Here is a 6,273-nt window from a genome sequence, read left to right as displayed (position 1 = left end):
GAGGCAAGGGAGCGTGTGGCATGGATTTCTGTTTATAACGATGCTGTCTGTCAGCAAACCATAGAGGTCTGTCCATCCGTCCAAACAAACCACAGGGATACTTGGAGATCTGGGTCAGGACTCTCTTCCCCCAGTCCTAGGGATGGGCATCTTGGGACCTAGAGCGCTGCAGGGAGTGCAGGATTTAGTGCCGTTTAGTTAATTCACTTATAATGATTTACAATAAAATAGAAGAAAGATTTGAATAAGCCCTGAAGGCTGGTGAAACAAAGGCCTCCACAACTCTCCATGAACAGAGTTGCCCACCCCTGTCTCAGTCCCTTCATCTGAAATTTATTGTTGAGTCTACTGTTTTGACAGGTGAAACAATCATGTTATTTTTTGCTTTAGTATAAAATGGCTAGGAAAAAGGCAAAAACAAACAAAAAACAAAATAAAAATTTTAAAAAACTTGTTATAAAAAATGTTTATGTAAAATTGTCATATCAAATGTATTTCAAAATTACATTAAAACTTTTAACAGAAAGCAACGCTTGTTTTGTTGTTTTCTGGGTTTAATCAAATAGCTTTGATCGTATGGTTTCACTTGCATTTCAGGTGAACTAGAGTGAGTCGTTTCGAAGTACAATAGCTAATCCTGCAAGCTCAAACTGTCTCAGCGTAGGGAGTGTTGCTCTCTCGCCACAGGAGGGTGGTCTTGGCCTGAAGATGGTTCACTATCAACAGGAGGGTGATCTTGGCCTGAAGATGGGTCACTATCAACAGGAGGGTGATCTTGGCCTGAAGATGGTTCACTATCAACAGGAGGGTGCTCTTGGCCTGAAGATGGGTCACTATCAACAGGAGGGTGCTCTTGGTCTGAAGATGGGACACTATCAACAGGAGGATGCTCTTGGCCTGAAGATGGGTCACTATCAACAGGAGGGTGCTCTTGGCCTGAAGATGGGTCACTATCAACAGGAGGGTGATCTTGGCCTGAAGATGGTTCACTATCAACAGGAGGGTGCTCTTGGCCTGAAGATGGGTCACTATCAACAGGAGGGTGATCTTGGCCTGAAGATGGGTCACTATCAACAGGAGGGTGATCTTGGCCTGAAGATGGTTCACTATCAACAGGAGGGTGCTCTTGGCCTGAAGATGGGTCACTATCAACAGGAGGGTGCTCTTGGTCTGAAGATGGTTTGCTATCAACATGAGGGTGCTCTTGGTCTGAAGATGGGACACTATCAACAGGAGGGTGCTCTTGGCCTGAAGATGGTTAATCATATTTTTCTGACATTATTATCATTTTAAGATGAAACCTCTGAAACCACCAGCGGTGCCCTTTTATTATTACAGTGGGCTCCAAAAGTATTGGCACCCCTGACTGGCAATGTACAAACAATACTTTAAAAAATATAAAAAGTATAATTTATTATCTCAAAATACCAACATGTGAGAAATACCGTACTTTATTAATGTTTCAATGGAACCCACCAAAATCATTTATTGATTTAATTAAAAATCAATGTCCTCTAAATCAAGGTTTCACAATTAATGGCACCCTTAAAGATTATTGTAAATAACATCTACCAAAATTAAACCAGGAATTAAATTGCATTTATTTAAGTTTATCTAAGTCTTAAGGAACTATATTGAGTCTTTAGATCACTTCCTTTTTCACTAGACTATAAAAAAGAGGTAACACACATGCAATATCCCTTTGTCATCCAACACCATGAAGAAAAGAAAAGATCTGGCGGTTTTAAAAGGGACATATGGTCGTAGACCTTTATAAATCTGGTAATGGCTACAAGAAGATCCACAAACGATTGAATATACCACTGAGCACTGTCAGGGCAATTGTAAAAAATAATCATTTTTTAAATCAAAAGATATGGGAAGGTTGAAAACCTCATGGGTAGAGGACGCAAATGCATTTTGCCCCCCAGGATAGGGAGGAGGATGGTGAGAGAAGCAACAAAATCCCAAGAATCCCCGTGAAATAATTGCAGGCCTTGGTGGCGTCTTGGGGTCACCAGGTTTCAAAAAGCAACACGAGATCCCACCTCCACAACCACAGGCACTTTGGAAGCGCTGCCAGAAGAAAGTCCTTTCTGACCCCAAAGACACAGACGCAAACACATTGAGTTTGCAAATGTCATTTAAATTATGACTGGAAGAAGGTGCTCTGGTCAGATGAGACCAAAATTTAACATTTTTGTCAGAAACAGCATCGGCATATTTGGCGGCGAAACGGAGATACATACAAGGAGAGGCATCTCATACTCACGGTGAAATATGGTGGTGGGTCTGATGTTTTGGGGCTGTTTTAATTCCAGAGGTCCAGGGGCACTGGTTAAGATTGATGGCATAATGAACTCCACCAACTATCAGGCAATTCTGGCTGACAATCTGGTTGCCTCTGCCAGAAGGCTGGGACTTAGCCGTAGGTGGACTTTCCAACAAGACAATGACCCGAAACATACCTCAAGATCCATACAGAAATGGTTCTGTGACAGCAAAATCAATGTTCTGCCATGGCCATCTCAGTCGCCGGACCTCAATCCAATCCAAAACCTGTGGGCTGAGTTGAAAAGGGCAGTTGATAAGCGCAAACCCAAGAATGTGAAGGATCTTGAAAGGATCTGCATAGAGGAATGGTCCAAAATCCCTCCAAATGTGTTCCTTAACCTTGTCAAACACCACAGGAAAAGACTCCATGCTGTTATCCTTGCCAATACATTTGCAACCTTGATTTTGGCTAAATGTATTTTGTATTAAATAATTGTATGATTTTGGTTGGTTCCATTGAAACATTAATAAAGTACAATATTTCTCACATGTTGTTATTTTGATTTTCTCTATAATTATGTTGTTTATATTTTTCTTAAAGTACTGTTTGTGCATTGTCAGTCAGGGGTGGCAGTAATATTGGAGCCCACTGTATATGTATTTATCTAATCAGACTATTTCTGCAGTTCCTGCTGAATAAATAGCTTGCAGTATACACTCAGTAGACAGTTTATTAGGTGCAACTGTGTAGTACTGGGTCGGACATCCCTTTGCCTCCAGAACAGCCTGAATTTTTTGGGGAATGGAAACGTAGCTAAATTGGTATCAATGTGCGCCAGGAAAACATTCCCCACACCAGTCTGTACTGTTGACACCAAGCAGGATGGGGCCATGGACTCATGCTGCTTACGCCAAATACTGACTCTGCCATCAGCATGAAGCAACAGGAACCGGGATTCGTCGGACGAGGCAACATTTTTCCACTTTTCAATTGTCCAGTATTGGTGATCGTGTGCCAACTGGAGCGGCTGCTTCTTGTTTTTAGCTGAGTGGAGTGGAACCTGGTGTGGTCGTTTGCTGCAATAGCCCATCTGTGACAAGGACCGACAAGTTGTGTGTTCTGAGATGCCATTCTGCACACCACTGTTGTACTGCGCCATTGTTTGCCTGTTTGTGGCCTTCCTTTTCGCTTGCCATTCTTCTTTGACTGCTCATCAAGGAGCTATTTTCACCTACAGGACTTACGCTGACTGGATGTTTTTTGTTTGTCGCGCCATTCTCTGTAAACCCTAGACACGTGAAAAGCCAAGGAGGGTGTTTCTGAGATACTTGAACCTGCGTGCTTGGTACCAACGATCATACCTAGGGCTGTTGTGGTGACCGTATTACTGCGATACCAGTGGTCATGAAGGCAGTCAAATTCAGGAAACAGCAAATTCACCTCCTCCCTGTAGGCCGTCTCGTCGTTGTTGGTAATCAAGCCTACCACTGCAGTCTCGTCTGCAAACTTGATGATTGAGTTGGAGGCGTGCATGGCCACACAGTCGTGGGTGAACAGGGAGTACAGGAGAGGGTTCAGAACGCACCCTTGTGGGGCCCCAGTGTTGAGGCTCAGCAGGGTGGAGATGTTGTTACCTACCCTCACCACCTGGGGGCGGCCCGTCAGGAAGTCCAGTACCCAGTTGCACAGGGTGGGTTCGAGGCCCAGGGTCTCGAGCTTAATGACGAGTTTGGAGGGTACTATGGTGTTGAATGCTGAGCTGTAGTCGATTAACAGCATTCTCACATAGGTATTCCTCTTGTCCAGATGGGTTAAGGCAGTGTGGTTGCGATTGCGTTGTCTGTGGACCTATTGGGGCAGTAAGCAAATTGGAGTGGGTCTAGGGTGGAGGTGATATGGTCCTTGACTAGTCTCTCAAAGCACTTCATGATGACGGAAGTGAGTGCTACGGGGTGGTAGTCGTTTAGCTCAGTTACCTTGGCTTTCTTGGGAACAGGAACAATGGTGGCTCTCTTGGAGCATGTGGGAACAGCAGACTGGGATAAGGCTTGATTGAATATGTCCGTAAACACCCCAGCCAGCTGGTCTGCGCATGCTCTGAGGACGCGGCTGGGTATGCCGTTAGGGCCTGCAGCCTTGCGAGGGTTAGCACGTTTAAATGTTTTACTCACGTCGGCTGCCGTGAAGGAGAGTCCGCAGGTTTTGGTAACGGGCCGTGTCAGTGGCACTGTATTGTCCTCAAAGCGAGCAAAGAAGTTGTTTAGCCTGTCTGGGAGCAAGACATCCTGGTCCGCAACGGGCCTGGTTTTCTTTTTGTAATCCGTGATTGACTGTAGACCCGATCACATACCTCTTGTGTCTGAGCCGTTGAATTGCGACTCTACTTTCACGCTATACTGACACTTAGCTTGTTTGATTGCCTTGCGGAGGGAATAGCTATACTGTTTGTATTCGGTCATGTTTCCGGTCACCCTGCCCTGGTTAAAAGCAGTGTTTTGCGCTTTCAGTTTTGCGCGAATGCTGCCATCAATCCACAGTTTCTGGTTGGGGAATGTTTTAATAGTTGCTGTGGGTACGATGTCGCCAATGCACTTGCTAATGAACTCGCTCACCAAATCAGCGTATTCGTTAATGTTGTTGTTTGACGCAATGCGGAACATATCCCAATCCACGTGATCGAAGCAATCTTGAAGCGTGGAATCAGATTGGTCGGACCAGCGTTGAACAGACCTGAGAGCGGGAGCTTCCTGTTTTAGTTTCTGTCTATATGCTGCAAGCAACAAAATGGAGTCGTGGTCAGCTTTTCCAAAAGGAGGGTGGGGGAGGGCCTTATATGCGTCGCAGAAGTTGGAATAACAATGATCCAGGGTTTTACCAACTCTGGTAGCACAACTGATTGCTGATAGAATTTAGGGAGTCTTGTTTTCAGATTAGCCTTGTTAAAATCCCCAGCTACAATGAATGCAGCCTCAGGTTTCCAGTTTACATAGAGTCAAATAAAGTTAATTCAGGGCCATCGATGTGTCTGCTTGGGGGGGGAATATATGCGGCTGTGATTATAATCGAAGAGAATTGTCTTGGTAGATAATGCGATCGACATTTGATTGTGAGGAATTCTAAGTCAGGTGAACAAAAGGACTTCCTGTATGTTGTTATGATCACACCACGTCTCGTTAATCATAAGGCATACCCCCGCCCCTCTTCTTACCAGAAAGATGTTTGTCCCACATCATTTCAAATCATATTTAGAGTCACATCATGCAGCCGTATTAACAATCGAAACATGGATTTATAAACTTTTTCAAATGTAGATATTCCAAAGGTCTGCATCAGTGGATCGAACCAGCTTTTTTGTTGCTTTAAGATAATTTATTGAATTGGGTCTTCTATGCAGAATGATGATAATATAGGCTTAAACTCTCACTCTCTCATAATAACAGTACCACTGAGTGCTGATATTTGGCCAGTGATCCGGGTGTATCTGTAATAAAGGCTTGTAATTGGTTACACCTGCAGAGTGTTGGATGGCAGTGAGGTTTCAGGGTTCATCAGAGACATCTTAATCCCTGTAATAAGTCAGAGGGATTCAGATACTTCTCTACCACAGCCATTGTTCACCGAACACTCCTCTGTAGCGCTGCCCAATTTATATACAGTATCCAGCTGCAGCACAGAATAGGCACGCTCAAGTCTCACAAATACAGACTACGTCTCAGACACTGGTGTCCTGTTTGGGTAGAGTTAGTGCTGATGTAGGAGTTAAGGCTAGTTATTAGGGATGGGGTTAGGGTTAAGGACTGGATCATGTTATGTTGGCATCCCAGTGCCTGGGAGTGAGAGTGACTGGGTTAGCTGAATCCTGTACCTTTGTCAACTAGCTGTTCCTGTTGGGGTTTTGTCAGAAGTTTAATAGTTAGATGGATTGTTTCCTGAGCTTGAAATTATCACACATGAGTTACAGGCCTATCTTTCGTGTCAGAAAACACAGCTAAAGAAGT

Source organism: Oncorhynchus keta, chromosome 22, assembly GCF_023373465.1.
Source record: "Oncorhynchus keta strain PuntledgeMale-10-30-2019 chromosome 22, Oket_V2, whole genome shotgun sequence".
In the NCBI taxonomy this organism is placed as follows: Eukaryota; Metazoa; Chordata; class Actinopteri; order Salmoniformes; family Salmonidae; genus Oncorhynchus; species Oncorhynchus keta.
The sequence above is the reverse complement of the archived record's forward strand: the minus strand, read 5'-3'. Positions refer to the sequence as shown.